A 20,922-nucleotide genomic window follows, 5' to 3' on the forward strand; every position below is an offset into this window, starting at 1 on the left:
GAATGGTCACATATTTTACAGTGGAAACACTTACGTGTGAGGTTTACAACATATAATATATATGCAATATTACCTTTATAAATCCTTGGAAAAAATCTGAATTCTGACACATATGTGGTTCCAGGCACTTCAGATAAGGAATTGTGGCCTTGCATAACTATTAACCACTGGGAGGAGAATTTTAAGGGAATGGTGATTGAGTTAAAAATTCCTCTTTAACTGGGGAGTAAGTAGTTATTGTCGGAAGTGGTTAAATCAAGAAGTTAAATGCATGCATATTGTATATAGTCATGGACCAGAAGATCTGGGTAGAAATTCAAAGAAATTTCCTCTTGGGGTGGAGAGGGATGGGGTGGGAGGTTTGCTTCTCATCACACCTCTTCAATGTTCTTTGAACTGTTACTATGTGCATATATTACTTTGGGTTTAAAAAATTAAATTGTCTATTTCAACAAACTTGCCTTGAGTTTATATAGTGTGCTAAGGCACTATATCTGGAAGTGCAAAAATTAAAATCTTCACGAATTGTAATACGGAAAATCGACTATAAACAGCGAAGCATAAATGATAATGTAGCTATACAAATAGAGGAGAGAGTTGACTATTGTATTCTAGAAGGAAGAGAGTGAAATGGATGTAAGCGACGGTGCATCTGTGTGTGTGTGTGTTGAGGGGGGGTGATGGGCCTGGTGACCTGTGTGGGAGGAAGAGGGAGGTCAGTCAGGGAAGTCTGCCCAGTGCTGCTGGCCCTTGTTGGAACCCAAAGACCTCAATCCAAGAGAGGTTAGAGGAGGATGGAAATGGGGAGGGGAGGGTGAAGACTCAGAAAAGCTGATAATGGAGAGCACTTTTTCATGCCCTCCCTGTAGTCAGCCCCTTAATTTCGACCTGTCTTCCCTGGCAAAAAGGAAGCTTTTCAGATTGGTTGTTTTTTTGTTGTTTTTTGGGGGCGGGGGGGCAGTGGTGAGAGTGGAGGAGAGGAAGGTGAATTTTATATAAGGAAACTGTGTCTTAATTTTACTCTCAAAATAGAAGACCCTGAGAAAATATATATGAGCAGGACAATTTTGTAAGAAATTCAGTATTTAGTTAACTTTTTCTAGATTACAAATTAAATGCATGGAGTGAAACATGGCTCATCTGACCAGGATCCTAAAGTAGGCGAGCTAACTGAATCTCACAGGTGGTCTTTAAGGCTAACCCTCAACCCAGAATTCATTGCACTAATCCAGCCTAAGTATTTTAAGGGTGTGAACAAATATGATGAGGTCATTGGTGAGAAAGGGTTGTTTCTTCTATACCCATCTTGGCAGCTGTAGCAGCTGTGGTATCTTTTCAAACACCCAGATTATAGGTTAAACCCTAAAGTTGAGCCTTTCAGTTTTAGGACAAAATGGAAGTTTCTTAAAATAGCAGGCTTTTGATACAACAGAAATGATGGCATGGGAGCTGTATGCACAATGTGTACAATGGGGAGTGATCAGATGCATTGTGATTAAATACAAAGACTTAAAAGGGGGAAGAAAGGGGAGAATGAGAGAACTCTGCAGAGCTCAGCAAAAAATGTTTGAACTCCATGTAGAGTTAAGAGTGCTCCTGGGAGTAGCAGTGAGGTCTCTGACAGGTGGCAGGAAAGTAAGTTGACAGATGAGTTTTGTATTTCTTGCAAACTTTGTCTTTATCTCAGAGTTCGCACAGGCAGACGGGAAGGGAACAGATGTCAGAAACAGCAGTGCTTCTCAGGGAAGATGAAGTGATAGAGGAAATGGAGATCACATTACCGAATAAGAGGAGAAGGCGGGGGAAAGCAGTGTGTCTGAGTGGAGACTGGATGGAATGACCAGGTGGAATTTGGGTCTGAAGTTTGAGGGGCTATCACATTAAAGCAGTAAACATCAGGCTATCAGTGTGGCTGGTTGGGATTCCATTCATTAATGACAATGATAGGTGCTTCCTTTATTTATTATTAAAAGAATGCCATAGTGGATATGAAAAGTAAAATTTGCCCGGCCAGATGGCTCAGTTGGTTGAATGTTGTCCCATAAACTGAAAGGTCACCAGGTCAATTCCCGGTAAGGGCACATACCCAGGTTGGAGGCTTGATTCCCCATAGGGGACATGCAGGAGACAACAGCCGATCAATGTTTCTCTCTCATATTGATGTTTCTCTCCTTCTCCCTTCCTCTCTCGCTCAAATCAATAAAAACACATTTTAAGAAAAAGAAAAGTAAAATTTAATTTTTAGGTACATATGTTGCTCCATTTCAGAATTGTGGGAAATTGAAAGTATTACAATGTATCAGAAAGAACTAGGGTGTCAGAAGATTAGGGGTCATCTGTGTTGATTGGATCCCATCATGTTGCGTTTTATTCTTTATTTCTCTCCATTTTTTTCGTCCTTCCCCTTATTGGGTTGTGTGGCGGTGTGGGAACTCAAAAGCAGTTCTCAAAGAATGATAGTTTATTATTAAGGACATTGCCCACGTTAATATTGAGTTAATATGAGTATGTAGTCACTCAGAAAACATTTTTATTAGAAATGTAATTTTAAATAAAGATTTGTAATCAATTCCATTTCTGGTTTATGTATTAAAAACTTTTCAACTGAGAGAACTTAAGTTTGGACTTTAGAAGCCCCAAGCCCTAGTTCTAGCCCACCCCTGGTTAGCCCTGTGACTTCAGGCAAGTCACATGCCCACTGTGACCGTTTATCCAGCTGTAGGGAGGATAATGGGTGTTCCTGAGGGTGTGAATGCCATGGTCTATGTGGGGATTCTAGTTAAAGAGAAGGGCATTCACTACAACCACAGGGAGGGAAGGGATGCTCCAAGAGCCAACAGTTTCCTCATAAAGGAGTTTCTGCATTTTTACTCATTCATTCTACTCGTGCTAATTAAACGTGACCGTGATTTCCTCTGTCTGGGAACACTTTTCTTCCAGATATGTACATTAGTCATTCCGTCTTCTTTAGGTCTTCACTTACTGGTCATCTTCTCACAAGGCTTTCCTTTTTCCCTGTTGAAAATTGTACACACACACACACACACACACACACACACACACACACAGTCTCATTCTCCATTTCATGCTTGGTTTTTCTCCATGACACTTATCATTTTCTAATTTCTAAAAATTTCACTTATCTATTTATTATTTATATCCACCACTAGAAAGTAGAACGTAGGAAAGGATTTTGTTTTTCTTCAATGCTGTATACTTAACACACAAAATAGAGCTTGTCACACATGCAGCAATCAGTACTGTTCAATTCTGGATCATCAAGTAGCCAAGGGATTCTGGACTGGTTGTGACTACATTGTTGAAGTGGGAATTAGGAAAGTCAGAAGTCCATGACCACGTTTTTCAAGTTATATAGGGCCTTTGCTTCAGATGAAAGCTTCTGTAGAGGCCTCATAGAAAAGAGTAAAGCACAGACCTAGTCTGGCCGAAGCAGGTGGAAGGCAGGCACATGGCCCAGCCTGCTTTCCTCCTGCCTCCCCAAGGTGGTTCCTGAAGAGGCTCTCCACAGATGTTCTCAAATGGACCTAATCTCAAAAATCACTCAGGACACTTGTTAAAAATACAGATTCCCGGGCTCCTCCCAGGGAAGGAGTGAAAGTATAGAAGGACATTGGTGAAAGAGCAGAGGTTTGCATCAAGGAAGAAAACGGAAGTTAACTGTGAAGAGCAAGGATTTGGGAGGCTGAGCAGACATAGGTTAGCAAAAGGGCGGTGGGCCTAGTGGGTAACGTAACTTTAATGGTGGTCAGTCATTGACACTTGTCTCCCACATGAGAAGAAAACACTTGGATCTTGGTTTGGGCTTCAAATCAGATATGTTTAAAAAGAGAAAAACAAAGCCATATTTAGGGGTTTGTGTTGTTGAATTTTATTATTGACATTGGCGCCAAGGAACCAACATATAACCACTTGAACTAAATAGAACATTAACAGAGCTCTAAACATTCAAACATATGATGGAGAGAACATTCCACTGGTCAAAGATCTTAGAAGATAGATAACTCAGTCATTCACTAACCACTGACAAAATCTAGAAAGAAAGATGTCTTCATAGTCCTTATTTTCTCATATTAAATACTCATTTCTTTTTCTGTCAGTACAACATGATCAAATTAATTTAAAATGTGCAACCTCTCAAGACACATTTGTAGGTCCCATTCTTTTGTGAAAATTTTCCGTATGTCCTATAACTTTTCACCCATTTATCCTTATAGTTCTTTGTATTCATTGCAATCTACCTTTCTTCTAAGAACCTCACATCCTCAAAACTATCTCAAATAGAGGGTGCTCTTATTCCCATCACCCTGGCTGCTCTGGACACCTCTCAGTATCAAAATATCCAAAATGGAACTCACAGTCTCAATGAACCTGTGACCCATCTTCGTTGATTTTCCGGATCTCAGTGAACATCACCTCCAGATCCACTCCCCCAAATCCCTGTTGGTTTTACTCCTGAACAGTTTTCAAATATACCTGCTCTTTTTCTTCTCTCCAGCCACCTTAGCCCAAGCTACCATTGTCTTCTTCCTTGACTCGTGTCAAGTCAAGCTTCCTACCTGCTCTGCTGTTCTTGTGGCCATCCTCTCAGTTCTTGGAATTCTGCTCTAGGTACTGCTCCATCAGTCACCTTTTGATGTTTCCTCTAACATCATCCCATTTCATTACCTTCCTCTTCTGGGCCATCTAAGTAGCCAGCACTTGCCATTCAAATTCTTAGTTTCTGCCTTCTATTCACTCTGTATTCTAAAACCAGCTTAATCGTTGTAAAGCGAACATGTTCCCCAAACTGCCCCGTTGCTTGATGAATTAAATCCAGACTTCTTAGTTTAGCATTCTTAGTGTAGCATACTAAAGCTGACCAAAATCCTGCCCACCCTTCAAGACACTTGAAGCTCTTTCTGACCTCCCGTCAGCCTGATGAGACCTCTCGGTCCTGTGAACTCACACAGACTTGACTTTTCCTCTTACCAGAGAGAATAGACCTCACTGAAGGCCGAGTCTTACCGCATTTCTCTCACCAGACACACCTTGCCCTGTCCCTTGCATATGGTAATCACTCAGTACATTTAATGAATTTTAGTACATTTTATTTGAAGAGTTTGTTAGACTCTGAGGCATAGAGAAGAGCTAAATTACTATATTCGTTTTAGTATCCTTGAACTCCATAGTAATCAGATGGAAACCACCCTGCACATGGAAGTGTAGCTGCACTCTATTTGTTTTATTTCAAAGTAAGCCAGGTCCTTTTACCACCAGAGAGGAAGAAAGGGGATTAAGCTAAAATTAATGTTTTGATGAAGATGAGGCAGATGGTAAATTGACCTGAGGGAAGAAAAAAAAAGAGAGAGAAAGAGAAAGAAAAATCAACTTGCCACATGTGAGCAACAGAGAATCTTCATGATTGATGTTCAGAGCTTTGGAAACTCTCTCCAGGGCAAACTGCATTTTCACTGCTTACTTGCATACATTTGAGACATAGATTAATTTCAAAACCAGAACTTAAAGCTATAAGGAACCGCAGACATCAGCTTTGTGGTTTTCAAACTTTTCTCTCTCTCCTTTTTTGTTTTTAAGCATTAGGACCCTTTATTCCAGTGATGGCGAACCTATGACACGCGTGTCAGAAGTGACACGCGAACTCATTTTTTTGGTTGATTTTTCTTTGTTAAATGGCATTTAAATATATAAAATAAATATCAAAAATATAAGTCTTTGTTTTGCTATGGTTGCAAATATCAAAAAACTTCTATATGTGACACGGCACCAGAGTTAAGTTAGGGTTTTTCAAAATGCTGACACGCCGAGCTCAAAAGGTTCGCCATCACTGCTTTATTCAATCAAAATCTCACATGAAATCCCCATTATATGAAACAAAAATGGCGTTGTTTTGGTTATGTGGGGTGGGAGCCCAGGATCCAGCCCTCTGGCCTCGGGGCTCTCCAGCGTCCCTGGTTGCTCCTCAAGAACATCCGGAGAAACCGTAGAATGCTGGTCAGCTAAGCTGGAAAACCAAGCATCTGGTCCCACTTCTCGTTTCTTACACGAGGAAACAGATTCAGAGAGGTTACATGATAAGTCCTGGCTCTACCACCGTATCGACCTGTGGTAGAGCCAGGACGACAACTCAGGTTTCTTATCATCCAATCCAACACGGTTCTTCCATTATTCCATGACACTTTCTTTGGTGGCACATCCCTCCTGGTCACCTCACTGTAGTCTTTATTTTTCCTGTCGCAGCATATATAAGCACAAAGGCCTTCTGAACTTCTTGGAGTGTTTTGATAGCTTCTGTTCTAAACTCTTTAATGAGCACTATTATGAAATGGCCTTATTACCATATTTCCATATAAAAACGCATTCACAAGTTGGTAGCACGTTCACAGGCAATTGAAGGAACTCTGTCTCATCCCCGAATTCAGGGGACTGGGGATAATAAAGGTAGATAAGGGTAAAAGGCTAAAAATTCTATTTTAAGACCAAAATAGAAATACCGGATTAAAAAGACGGGAGATATATAGGACTTTTTAAATAGGAGAACCAGAAGGCACCTAGAAAAAGCTGTATTAATTCCACATTCCCCCTCCCCTCCCCCAAAGAAAAATGCTTCATTTAAAAAAATTTATTGCTTTACTGTGGTAAAAACACAACATGAAATCTACCCTCTTAACAAAATTTTAAGTTCATAGTATAGTGTTGTTATCTATATTAACTGTGTTGTACAGCAGAGTCCTAGAACTGCCTCATCTTGCATAATTGAAACTTTCTGCTCATTTTGAGGGTTTCCCATTTCCCCCACCCCCTGGCCCCGGCAACCACCATTCTACTCTTTGATTCTATGAGTTTGAGTATCATATATACTGGACTAGTATGTCATATAAGTGGAGCCAACAATCCCACTTCTGGGTATTTATCCAAAAGAATTGAAGTCAGGAACTCAAGGAGGTATTAGCACCTCAATGTTCATAAAAGCACTTTCACTAAATAGTCAAGACATGGAGACAACCTAAATGTCCATCAGTTCATGAATGGATAAAGAAAACAAGATACACTAGGCATATATACAATGGAATATTAGTCAGCCTTAAAACAGAAGGAAATCCTAAAGTATGCAAACACCTGGATGAAATTTGAAGACACGTGTGGTTACTTGTTAACATGGGCAGTTAAAATAAGGGATCTGAGATTTGTCATGTCGTATCATCATCAATGTTTTTATAATTAAAATATAATTATTCTGTATAATGAAACAGGGATTAAGTTTAATTGTAATTAACCCAATATTTAAACCCTATTCCCCTCTTTTCTTAAATATTGGATTAATTACAATTAAACTTAATCCCTGTTTCATTATACAGAAGGGGACAGGAAGGAGGGGAGTAGCATACACACTGTACCTACAGTGGGATACAATTGAATCTTTGTATGTATGCTGTTTACCTGTCTTTGGGTTGCTCTGGGTCTTCATTGGTCTGGTCCTGTCTGTGTTAAACTTGTTCTGTGTTGTTAGTGAAGTCTAGGGGTAAAAAAAATCTCCATTACCCCCACTTCCTTGCAATTACTTTCTACTAGCTCCTTGTCTTTTATTAGCCGTGGCACCGAGTTCTCCCTTCCCCTTCCTTTGTTCCACTCATTCTTCTTTTGCTATGGGCCCAGCCTCATTGTGTCTCCCAAGGTACCCCTAATCCTCCCACAGCTCTATTTTTGAACCGCACAAGCCAGCATTTTACCAGCCCAGCTTCTTAAAGGAAGCAGATAATTTGCAGCAAAAATTAAACATAGGTTCAATTACTGGTACACATGTCAGTATGAATTAGACACATGTTGTTGAGATATTTTCAAGAGTTCCTCTTTTAAATAGTACCTTCTTGTTTTTCAAAAGATGAAAATGGTTTTGCATCTATTGCCTCTTTGTTCCCATACAGTTAAGTTTGTTTTCATTTTTTGGTTTAAGGCTTGGGTTTGGGTATTATTATCCCTTCTTTCCATATGGTGAACTGCAGCACAAGGCAGGGAAAGAGTTCCCCGAAGGGTCCCGGTGTATGCTGTAGCCATGGTTGGGCCTCCCAGGTTCTGAGGACCTGATCCTGTTTTTTCCCCCTGGTGTTGCTGAGGGCCCAGAAATTGAAGCAATGTCTAAGCTCTGCTCCTAATTATAAGTCAAGGTCATTCGTACCTATTTTGATTACACCAACCCTTTTAAGAAAATTCCAAATACACTTTCCCTACACCAGTGTTTCTCAAACTTGGGTATATGCAGAAACCCTTTAAAAGAAAAGAATCCTCATCATTTATTCATTATATTATTTTTATTCATTATATTATTAACTATTTTTATTCATTATATTACATAAATATGTACAAGCAGTTAAAGTTTTATTTTAAATATCTGTAAGTAAACACCTTATGCTTGTCAATCTGTATTTAAAAAAACAGCAAAGCAAGTCAAATTCAAACAAAAGTATTTTATCAAGAAATTTCAACTGATCAACATATTAATTATGTTTAGAAGACATAATTAGCTAGTCAACAGGAATGTGTCTGGCCTCAAGGCATGGGTTCTTTTGTGATTGGCATGCCTGGGTTACCCTGTGCTGTGTGACCCACCTCCCTCCTGCCACTGTTATCCCATCCACCGGGCACTGTTATGTCACTGGAGGAGAGTACATTACAGAAATGCTGATGTCTGTCTCTGCTTTTTCTCATCAGTGAGCTACAAGCCAAGTACTACAACCCTGGAAATGCAAACATGGGCACTGAAGCTGAATGCGTGTTCCCTTATAAAATGGTGACTATTCAGAACATCCCATACACTAGTTGTATTAAATACCAACACAGATTTTCTTTTTCATTCTCACAAGACCTTACAGACTCGGGGGGAGGGGGGGGGGCGGTCAGGGGACTCTTGTCAGAGAAACACAACCCTAAACGACCTGCTTAATGACTCAGAGAAGCAGCCAGAGTTTTCCAGCCTAGCCCTGGAGTAGGCAGCTAACCATTGGGATGATTTAAGGGCCACCCAAGGGTGTCATCCCCACCAGACGCTAAAAGACCGGAATGACCCAGTCTTTTCAGGTAGAAGACTGAAAGCCCACTTTAAATGCAAATATATTGCCTGGGATAAATAATTAATGAAGTCTATTCTCTGGTTGACATTAATTTGTTATAAATGCAGTTATGCATGAAACAAAGCCCAGCATAATGAGACATAGCATAGGTGAGTTTGATTGCATCATAAATCAGCATATATTATGTGTCTGCTAATCTGGGGGATCTACAGGGTTAAACAGAGTCCCTATTTTTGATATATAAAACCCAGTGGGTACTGCAGGGCAAGTGGAGTGGGAAGGAAGGGGAGCTTTCTTGGGATGTAGCAGGGGAGAGAGAAGCTCTAGGCAATAGCAAAAGCAAAAGCAGTCCACCCAGGCCATCTGGTTTGGAGCCAGCAAGACGCAAAGCTGCCTGAATGATTTGGAGAAAGAAAACAAATCCTGCCTACTTTTTAGTTTCCCAGCCAGTGTTGCAACTCTTACTTTTTCTTCTAAGTCTAAGAACGTATCTGTAATTATTGTAAAAGATTCTTTAATTAGGAAAATTTTTTTTTTTAAAAAAAATTCATTTTAGAACTTGCATCTCCCCCAAGTACTGTTCTTGATCCGTTCTGAACAATGCATTGTGGGATACAGGGAGAGGGATTCAGGTCTCTCTTGACCACATCTCTTCCCCACGGATCTGGACTTCTTACACATCTGCCTTGAATAAGAACACAGAGTCTAAAGTTGCAGAGATTATCTCACTGCTTGTCACCCTCCTGGCTTGTTAGTGTTCATGTTTGTGTTTATCTGCTGGGCAAGTAATGAACTTCCTGTTTTCCCTCATAGTTCTATAGCTCACAGGTGTAAAGCTTACTATTGAAAATATGTTGAAGAGAGAACCCTTACTGTTTTTATAGGTGGGATGGGGATGGGTGAAAAGGTTTCTCCCAGGGAAAAGTAAACAAACATTTATCAGGAGTTCATGAATGCACAGCCCTCTGCAGGATCTCATTTAAGCCTCACACCTCTTAAGAGGCGTGAATTATCACCTCCTTACAGAGAGAAGATAAGGCTTAGAGAAATCAAGTGCCTTGCCTGGGATCACATAGCTGGTGTCAGAGCTCATAGGTGAACCCCTGTGTTTTTAATCCCAGTCACATGTCCTTCCCCTCCCGGTGGTCTTCTTCTCTCAGAGACTGGGGACAGGCCAACTTGAGCAGGCCGTGAAAGCAGAGAGCACTTCCGGCTTGGGGAGCTCTAGTCCTTCCCAGTTATGAATAAACAGCCCACTTCACACTCCCTTTCCCTGTCTTCCCTCCACCCTCTCTCCTCTCCTTCCCTGTGCTGTATTCTTCCTCACCTTTTCCCCAGAAAGCAGTGGGCAGCCTAGGCCTAGGAGCCATGATTAGGATGGATGGAGGGTCTTTCCCCCTTTTCCAAAGCCCTGTGTCTGTGTGGACATGTGTTTGAGCCCATGGTGGTGCTCAGACCACCAGCTGTGCTCGGAGCAATCCAGCTCAGTGTCATCTGAAGTCCAGGGCTGCTTCCCCGAAGGCACATGGAAGGGGCCCCTTTTCCCTGTTCCATCTCCCTAAGATCACAGGGAGGAGGGCTCTCACTGGAGCACAAAGGGCACTGCCTCAGCTCACAGACCATTTCCCTCCCAGGAGGAACACACTGAATTATGGGACTATCAGCGGAGGGAGGGAATGAGGGAGGGGGAGGGAATTAGCTTACCCTTCAATGCAAAGGACTTTAGAAAACTCACTCATTTGGTTAAATGCTTATCCCTGTTGCTTTTCTCCCCAGTGCTGCCTCTTCTTTAGTGTCGCTTTGCTAAAATGATAGAGTGAGAGGAGAAATTTCCAGCTTTGATTTCTGTTTGTAGCTTGGTGACAAATGATGGGGGTAAAACTCAAACCATCCATCTACTGAGTTCTGGGAATTGTCAGAGGGTTTTATTTGTACATACCTTCCTGACCCTCATTTTCTCAGATAAGTAAAAATTAAGCTGCATTGGTAAACCAAGTACTTTTTAGAGTTGATTTTTTTTTTTTAACAAATGTATGGTATGTTTAGCCAAAATAACACTTTTATTTAATATAAGTATACCCAAAGGGCCATGCATACAGATTTTTGTATGATGAATATGCACTTTATTTTTTTATATATATATATTTTATTGATTTTTTACAGAGAGGAAGGGAGAGAGATAGAGAGTTAGAAACATCAATGAGAGAGAGAAACATCGATCAGCTGCCTCCTGCACATCTCCCACTGGGGATGTGCCGGCAACCCAGGTACATGCCCTTGGCCGGAATCGAACCCGGGACCTTTCAGTCCGCAGGCCGACGCTCTATCCACCGAGCCAAACCGGTTTCGGCATGAATATGCACTTTAAAGCCCTTGCAAAGTAGGCATAAATTCAGAGTCCCTTTATAATTTCATTTGCAGCCAGGGAAGTCAGAGTGGAGAGATGTTGCTACCAGGAACCCATGTCATGTCACACACTTCTCAAGGACAGCAGTCACTGCTCCAAACTTGAAAGTTTCTCGTTTTTAAAATTGCAAGTTGTGTTGCCTGGGGACACAGAAAGAAATGAGAAAATGAGACTCTGGAGCACTTGAAAGATGTGAATTTTAAAGTGCTTGCAGTATGTTTTGCCATACTGAGTACATTTTTTCCTTTCTAGTAAATGAAAAACTATGAAACTTGAAGTAAGTCCCCGTACTTAGCTTACCAGCAGAGGAAACTTAACCTACAAAGCACACTGCTGTGAGAGAGGTGACTAGTGATAGTTCATGAACAGATGTGTCACAGGGAATTCTTCTTTCTGCTTTATTCACATCTGAGCTTGTCTTATGTTCTTTCTTTCAGTGCTGCTCGAAGGCCATCCTCACCTATCCTTTGGATGTTATTTCTCATGTACATAATTTTTATCTGGTTAAAGACTCTTTCCTCGAGTGAAAAGTTCTTGAAATTCATAACTGCATAACCATATCTCACATTTACCCATAATCAGTTCATGGAGGATTTTAAATTTTTAAAAAAATTTTTAATTTAAATATTTTTTAAAATTAAAAAAACATCTTTTAATTGACTTTTAGAAAAAGCGGAAGGAAGAGGAAGAGAGAGAGAGACAGAAACATCAATGTGAGAGAGAAACATGGATTGGCTGCCTCCTACACGCCTCCTACTGGGGATGAAGCCCAAAACATGGGCATGTACCCTGACCAGGAATTGAACTGGCGACCTTTTGGTGCATGGGACGATGCTCAACCAACTGAACACACAGGCCAGGACTTAAAATTTTTAATTTAAAAATTTAAAATTTAAATATTTTTAAGTATTTTAAAATGAAGTGTTGCTCAGAAGTTAAGGGGGGATAAATTGCTTAAAGAACCGTTGGAGGGCACAGCACAGAACTAGCTGAGTTTCCAGAAATGGGCTTCACATTGAATTTCAGGTCTAGAGGCCGCACAGTGAGGAAACTGCCCCACAGTATAGCTTCTGGATCCGGAGCCACACCTTCTATGCCTTGATCCAGGCCAACCCAACAGGTGCCTCCTACCTTGCTGCTCTTGAGTGTGACCCACTTCCCGATCAGTCTGGCTGGATACATCAGGTTGGCTAAAGCCATAGTTCATCTAGAGCCCTAACTCTGCTAGCAAGATAGGGAAGGCAAAGAAGGCTTTGAATGGAAACTGAACATTACAAGGAGGTTGCAGTGGGTGCTGAGATAGCCCAGCCTCAGAGTCCACTTCAGTCAGTAGCTGTGAGACAGCCTGTGCCATTCACTACTTGGAAGCTCCGTGTGACGGGTGAGGCTGCCAGGATATAGGACCTCCCTGCAAGGGGGTCAGTTGAAATGTTAGAATACGTGGTGTCTCCTCTCCAGAGAAAAACAGTTCAATATCCTGCCTGGTTTTGGGCAGAGAAAGCCATCTGGCTGCTGGCATTCTGGGACAGGGTAGGAAAGGGGCTTGAAGGACATTTTAGTATGAAGACTTTAACTGAGTTCTCTTGTTCTTAATCCCACTTTTGCTGCTCACCCTGCCTGGTGTCTCTGGGTCCAAAACTTCTTTTGTCTATTTTTTCTCTAGGGAAATAATCTGCAGTCTCCCTGCTGGGGTAGGAATGGGCTGCCATGTTTAGAGGCAGTGACCCTGGGTCATCCATTGTTCTGTGTACTTCTCTATACAGACCCTGCCTGATCCTGCTGTCTCAGCCCCACAGCTATATCCCCTCTTGTGGGGGACACCAGGTGCCTCCCAGGACAGGACAGGATAGGACCCAGCCGGGGTGGCTTCTCCTCCATCTTCTCCCCCTATAGACATCTGTGGGAGCAGCTCCTCTCTGTATGCTAAGTCAATGGGTGATCCTCTTCTGCTTTCTCTTTTTCAAAGTTTTTGGGAGATCTCTTGTCCACTGTTTTCTCCCCTCCCCTTTTCTTTGTCTCCTACTATTATCAGAGTGGGTTTGGGGGAGGGAAAGAGAGATACGCATGTGATTGACCTGCCAAGCTTAGCCATAATCCTTTAAATTGATTATTTGTTACATATATCATTTTCAGTCTTGTGTGTACAAATACTCATGAATATGTCTTTAAATATAAGAATTAATATAGAGATTAAAGATAAAAACTTGAGAATACAATCCTAATGTTCTCACTTTTAAATTATAAAAGTACTTTTTTGTTGTTGTTGTTTTTAGTCTGAGGAGAGGAGGAGTCCACATTTCCTGGATATTAGAGATACCTAAAATGTAGGTCATTATATACCAGGTACAAAAACAAAAAGTAGTGCTGCCCAAGAATGCCATCAGAATGGAGAAGGGAGCCCTCCAATGGGCTCTCAACACCAAGAAGGCTTCCTGGAGGAGGTGGACATTGACCTGAACTCTGAAGAGAGAGGGAATCAGGAAAAGATGGGGTTTCTAATTGGGTATTGGCAGGTGTGACTACCTTTCTCTTACTCCCTTGGAGATATGGCAGTGTGTTCTCCATTGAAGGATCGGTGTGAGTGCAGAGGGGGCAGCCCTGAAGCCACTGGCCTGTAGACCATGGCATTTTCTTGGACTACTAGAGCAGCCCATCAAAGTTTCTTCAGTGCCCAACAGAAAAATCTAAAGAAGTGCCATTTACTAACAGCCTGCTGGCTCCCAGGTGCTGCTCACTACTCAAAGTGTAATTCTGATTAAAGCAGGGAATTAGAGCCCAAATAAGACGGGTAGTTTATATTATGAGTTTCATACTTGAACATCTCTATAGTTATAACTTCTTAATAGTAATAAACACCAGATTTTAGTTTTCAACAGCATGTAGAGCTAGTATTCTGGTGTTCTCAATATTTTTGTAGCTTCTCTTTTTACTTTGATATTTTGATTATTTTGTAAGTCAATCATCTTTAAGTTCTTAAACCAGACAAAGCAGAATATCAGCCCATGAGGGGACTCAATCTTATGTTCATTCCACGCGTGTTTGTTGAATGTCAGCTATGCCACCACACTAGGAAGGAAACAGTTGCTTTCCTCCAAGGTTGGTGATTTGATGGAAGTCAGGACCTAGAGCAATGATGGTGAACCTATGACACGCGTGTCAGAGGTGACACGCGAACTCATTTTTTTGGTTGATTTTTCTTTGTTAAATGGCATTTAAATATATAAAATAAATATCAAAAATATAAGTCTTTGTTTTACTATGGTTGCAAATATCAAAAAATTTCTATATGTGACACAGCACCAGAGTTAAGTTAGGGTTTTTCAAAATGCTGACATGCTGAGCTCAAAAGGTTCACCATCACTGACCTAGAGAGTAGCAGAGGAGCAAGGTTCATAAATGATGAATAACAACAAAGGTAATCCTATCTAATAAAGAGGGGAATATGCGAATTGACCATCACGCCATCACAAATATGGTGGCGCCCACAGCGTAGGCGGGGTTTCGGTAACACAAAATGGCTGTGCCCACAGCGGAGGCTGAGTTCCCTTAATGAGCCTTAAGGAACAATCAGCAGAGACCTCAGGCCGCCCCCCCTGCCCGGTGGGGCTTGACAGGAGACCTCAGGCCGCACCCCCTGCCCCAGCACCAGGCCAGGGATCTCAGGTCACGCCCCCTACCCAGTGGGGCTTGACGGGGGACCTCAGGCTGCGCCGCCCGCCCTGGCGCCAGATCGAGGGACCTCAAGCCGTGCCCCCTCCCCCAGTGCCAGGCCGGGGACCTAAGGGTGCGCTGGGGGCCCTGAGGCTGTGCCCCCCACCTGGCGCTGGGCCAGGGGACCTGAGGCTGCACTCCCCGCCTAGCAGGGCTTGACAAGGGTTGGGCCAGCTGGGTCTGGTTCTTGCCCAATGAGGGTGGGGCTGACTGGGTCTGGGTCTTGTGTGATTTTGAGGCACCACAGATGGGCGGGGACTTGACTCTAGGTCCCACAGTGTGCCCCAGATTCTGACAGGAAGAAGATTTCCATATACATTTTACTAATTTTCTTTCATCTCTGACACTTCTATTATAAAGGGTAAATAGCAATATTAAAATATTTCCTTCAATTAATCCCCCTTTAATGTGCACAAATTTCGTGCACTGGGTCACTAGTAATGTAATAATTTCTCTCTCCATTGGGAGTTTACCTTGTAGTTGGAAAGGCAGAGCATCCACACCCTTAGGTGAATCATCTGCACACTTAGAAAATAAAAGGCAAGTACAAAATAACAAGCCAAGGATACAGTGCATTGCTGTCGGGATCAGACTGGAGTGGCATCATAGATATACTAGAAGTAGCAGAGGCCTGAGTGGGTGCCTGGCCACGGCAGGGCCTTGATGCTCCAAAGGACTGCATACTGGGGCAAGTTTTTGATGGACCCATCAAAGTACCCAATCAGGTAGTCAGGGCATGGCAGGGGTGCTTTGAATTGGAAAGATTTGCTAAATTGCATTCACGGTTCTAAGAAACCTATTTGCTCAGAAGTCACAGGGAGCCAGATGGTATATAAGCATCTTATACAGGGCAGTGGTTGGTTTTGTGTGTGTGTGTGTGTGTGTGTTGGCATAGAATTTTTATTTGCTTCTATGGCCATTCCATAATTCCTATCTCCTTTCACCTTGATTCCTCTGCCTTTTGTCACTCACTTCCACATCAGACCACATTCTCCCACATTAGATGCATCCTATTTTGGCCTCTCGGATTTCTCCTCTTTCTTCTAACGCTTGCCAAGTCATTGCAAGGAAAGAACCCTCTCTCTTTGAACAAAGAACCCCCATTTTCCTGGTTGCCTCCTATAGAAGTGCTGCTGGCAACCCTCTTCTTTTGAGGAAAGGAGAAGTACTACGTTTAAAAGTGAAGAGAAGAATGTTGACTCAGTGATATCAGCTTCTGAAGCTTTTGAAAATACGCAGAATTTCATATCAGAATCCTCAGTAAGAAATCATTTCTCACAATATGGAGGACCCTCAAAAATGTAGAGATAGAACTACCATAGGATCCAGCGATTCCACTTCTGGGGGTACAGTCCCTTCCCTTATATGTGGCTTTACTTTTTGCGGCTTCAGTTACCTGAGGTCAGCTGTGATCCAAAAATACTAAACGGAAAATTACAGAAATAACCAATTCCTAGGTTTTAAATTGCATGCTGTTCTGAGCAGTGTGATGAAATCTCGCGCCATCTACCTCCATCCCTCCTGGACGTGAATCATCCCTTGTCCAGCGTCTCCACGCTGTGCATGCTCCTGCCCGTTAGTCCCGAATAGCCACCGTAAGCGATGAGCTTGACTGTCGCAGTTATCCTGTGCTTGTGTTCAAGTCACCCATATGGTAATGCCTGATGTGGCGTCACAAGGCCCACATTATTCACCTCACCATGTCATGTCAGCATTTTATTATCTTGCTTCTTCACAAGAAGAAGGGTGAGTACAATACAACAAGGTATTTTGAGAAAGAGAGAGAGACTGCATTCACATAACTTCTGTTACAGTGTATTGTTAAAATTGTTTTATTTTATTCTTTTTAAACTTTTTCTGTGCTGAAATTTATACACTAAACTTTATCATAGCTGTGTTATAGAGAAAAAAAACATAGTATGTATAGGGTTCAGCGTCATCTGTGGTTTTAGGCGTCCACTGGGGGTCTTATGCCCCATGGATAAGGGGGAGCTACTATATATCCAAAGGTGGCGAAAACACTACTTTGAAAAGATTCCTGCATCCACATGTGTACAGCAGCATTATTTACAATAGCCAATACATGGGAGCAACCTAAGTATTCACTGATGGATGAATAGTTAAAGGAGTTGTGATATTGATATATATATGCAATTGGGCTATTATTATTCAGCCATAAAAACTATTTGCAATAACATGGATGGACCTTGAGTATATTATGCTAAGTGAAATAAGTCAGACAGAGAAAGATAAACACTGTGTGAGCTCACTACATGTGGAATCTCAAAACAAAAACAAAACTAAGCTCAATAGAGAAAGAGATCATACTTGTGGTTACCAGAGGCAGGGGATAGGAGGAGGGGAATTGGGGAAGCTGGTCAAAAGGTACAAACTTCCAGTTATAAGATAAATAAATCCTGGTGATGTTATGTACAGCATGGTGACTATAGCTAACTGGTGTATGACATATGGGAAAGTTGTTAAGAGAATAACTCCTGAGTGCTCATCACAAGAAGATGTTTTTCTTTTCTTCTTTCTTTTCTTTTTATTGTATCTATATGAGAAGATGAATGTTAGCTGAACCTACTGTGGTAACCATTTCACAATATATGTAAATCAAACCATTGTGCTATATGCCTTGAACTTGTACAAGGATGTATAGCAATTATTTCTTAATAAAACAGAAAAAAATAATTTAAAAAAAATCTTTCTCTGGAATTTTACAAGAGCTTCCTCCAAAATGTGTGTTCAAGATAAAATGTTTAAAATATTTTATTTCTTACTAGAGGCCTGGTGCTCGAATTCAGGGGTGGGGCTGGCCAGGGGGAGGGGCCCTGGCTGTTGGCGGGCCAGCCCCTCCCCCTGGTCAAATTCTCAAACTCCCGGTCCAGGGGACAATTTGCATATTACCCTTTTATTATATAGGATTTATTTACAAAGATTATGAAAACTCTTCTTTTAAATTTTTTCTTTGCTGATGCATCCTACTTGAACAATAGAATTGACTGAACATTCTGCGCGCCAAATGAACAACCTTTATACAAAGTGTTTAATGTAATACATTTATAAGATGAAGGTGTCTTGTAAAGTGTAATTCAAAATGAATAGAATAAAAAATAACTGTTGTATGAATTGAAAGGTGAGAGGTGGAGGAGTGACAAACTTGGGAAAACTGTTGCACTGAAGGTAGAACTTGAGGTAGACGCTAAATAATAGATGGATGTGGTAGAAGTTAAAAGCGTATTTCAAGTTGGGAACAGACTCTTGGCAAAGGTGCACTTGTCTGAAATGGACGCTTCTTATGGAAGACTAAAGGAGATATTGACAAACCAGAGTGGGACCAAATTATAGGTGTTTTCCAATGTCATATTAAGGAGTTTTGTGGATTTTCTTCCATAAATAATGGAGAGTTATGAAAGTTTTGAAAGACTATAATGAGTTTGATAGAGTAGTTCTAGAAATTGCCCTCTGTGGTGACATGAGAGGAATTTGAAGGCAAGTAGACCATTTATAATCATGTGTATGAGATGCCAGGGACCTAGGTTAATGTTATGGGAATGTCAGACAAGGGAGCTGAGACAAATGCTTCAGATGCAGTGCTGTAGTCTTGATGCAGTAAAGGAGGTGAAGGAAGACAGTATGTCAGGAAGGATAGTGAGGTTTCCGATTGGGTGACTGGGAGAATGAGAAATATGCCAGATGGCAGAAACAGGGAGGCCAGAAGAGGAAAATTGTTTGGATGGATGAAGGGAAGGAAAGCAATGGTAAGTACATGGGGTTCAAGTTAATGTGAGCCACACATGTCAATTAAAATTATCTAGCAGCCCCATTTAAGATAGTAAAAATGAACAGATGAATTATGTCGAGTAATACTTTACCCCAACATATTAAAAATACCATTTCAACATATCTATAGTAATAAAAGTGTAATATGCTAATTAGACTGGACAGCCGAACGACCTTCCAGATGTTCTTCCGGACAAAGCCGGGGCTGCAAGGGCCGAGCCCCTTGCATGAATTTCGTGCATTAGGCCTCTAGTAATCAATATAAAAGCATTAATGAGATGGTTGACATTGTTTTTCTCATACTGAGTCTTTGAAGCCTGGTGTGTATTTAACATCGAGAGCATATCCCAATGTAGCCACAGTTCAAGTGCTCGGTAGTCACCTGTGGCTGGTGGCTACCACATTGGACAGTGTGCTATTAGACAGTTTAATAAAACTAACAAATTTATGTAATAGATGTCTCAAATAAGCTGGTGCTAAGACTCACTGTATTGGAAATTATAATTTCTGCTTATCCTTTATCACTTCTATTCCTTTTGTTTATTTTAGCTTTTTCATATTCAAAATGTTCTTTTAGCCAAATATCATTTTTCCCCAAAGCACTAAGAATTTTAGAAATATTCTTGACATACTATTTCATTTCTCTCTCATTTAATTCTCCCTTTGACTAACAACTTTAATTAAATAAATCAGTCTGAGTCTCTTTGTTCGTTTGTCAATCTTAAAACTCTTAATTATGAAAGAATTGGGCAATACATCTTCAAAACCCTTGGATAAATGACATTTCATTTGGAAATGAAACTACAATACATTTTTCATGTTCCCCTGTTTGCCTGTGTGTGTATTTCTCCAGTGTTGAATGTCTGACATCAACTTGCTGGATTTTTGGTCGTTGCTATATGCTAAAGAATGAAGTTCAAAGGGAACTTCCTTCTATAGAAAACACGCCAAGGACATTGTGTTCCATCTTCACAATGAAATGCAGATTTCCATTAAAAGGCAAATCCATCATTTCAAAAGGTTGACTAGGATGGTGTATTAAAAAAATCCAGCTGCTTAAATTTAGGGCATTGAAAAACGGCTAAAAATATTTCCCTGGGTCTCAAGCATTTTCATTTATTTATGGATTTAATAGATTTTCACTTAGTCTATGATCTTGCCTCGATCTTGTTTGTGTTTCAAACACATCACTGGACTATGATACTTCACTTATTTAAATGATGTATGTTGCTGTTTAGAATATCTTTGAATTTGCTAATATAGTATTAATTTTTGCACAAGAAATATTGGCATCTTCTCACAGTACTTTGCTTTTTCATGCTTGTTCCTAGGCTTCCTTCACTCCCATTTAGTTTCTTTGATATTTTTGTGGGTTTTTAAAATCTTCTTTGCGGACGTTGTCTGCCAGCACAGCATTGTGTTCTGCAACCAACTTCCTTCAGCTGCTTCAGTCACCTAGTTCTCTCCACCCCACCACTTGAATGTGCTCTGCCAACTGTTTTCTGAGCAACTTAGGAGTAAGAAGTGACAGAGAGAGTGTTGCTCCCAATGACTCTCTTTGGGTGTGCAGACAACACGATCCCCACCCACTGGCCTGGGAGCACAGATGAGTTCTGCTCTCCACTGCTGAGCCAGCCACAAACCCTCAAGGACGTGCTGTAGGGGCCGAAGGAACAGCCAAAAAAAAAAAAAGGCTTATGTCAGACATGCCTCTACAGTGCATGTATTCTCCACAGGAAATACATTAATAGTTGTTTATTAAAAGTCATGGCTAAGTCTCCATGCTCCCCTCTTCCAGAGGCTAGTCCTGTTTTTTCTCAGGACCAGCACCCAGAGCTAGGGCCTGGGACCATCGAGGGACTACAGTTGAACAAGAACACGGCTCAAATGCCCCAGGAGTACATCCTGACTAGGTTTCCTAGATTGAGTGTT

The 20,922-nt window shown here is 41.3% G+C and overlaps 1 protein-coding gene across 8 annotated transcripts in view; it reads left to right on the forward strand.

Moving 5' to 3' along the window:
• Positions 1-20,922, forward strand: part of DNM3 (dynamin 3) — a 379,551-nt gene that overhangs the window by 243,481 nt on the left and 115,148 nt on the right. The window lies entirely within an intron of this gene.

This window comes from Myotis yumanensis, unplaced genomic scaffold, assembly GCF_028538775.1.
Source record: "Myotis yumanensis isolate MYYU_CA2020_CCGP unplaced genomic scaffold, mMyoYum1.0.hap1 SCAF_17, whole genome shotgun sequence".
In the NCBI taxonomy this organism is placed as follows: domain Eukaryota; kingdom Metazoa; phylum Chordata; class Mammalia; order Chiroptera; family Vespertilionidae; genus Myotis; species Myotis yumanensis.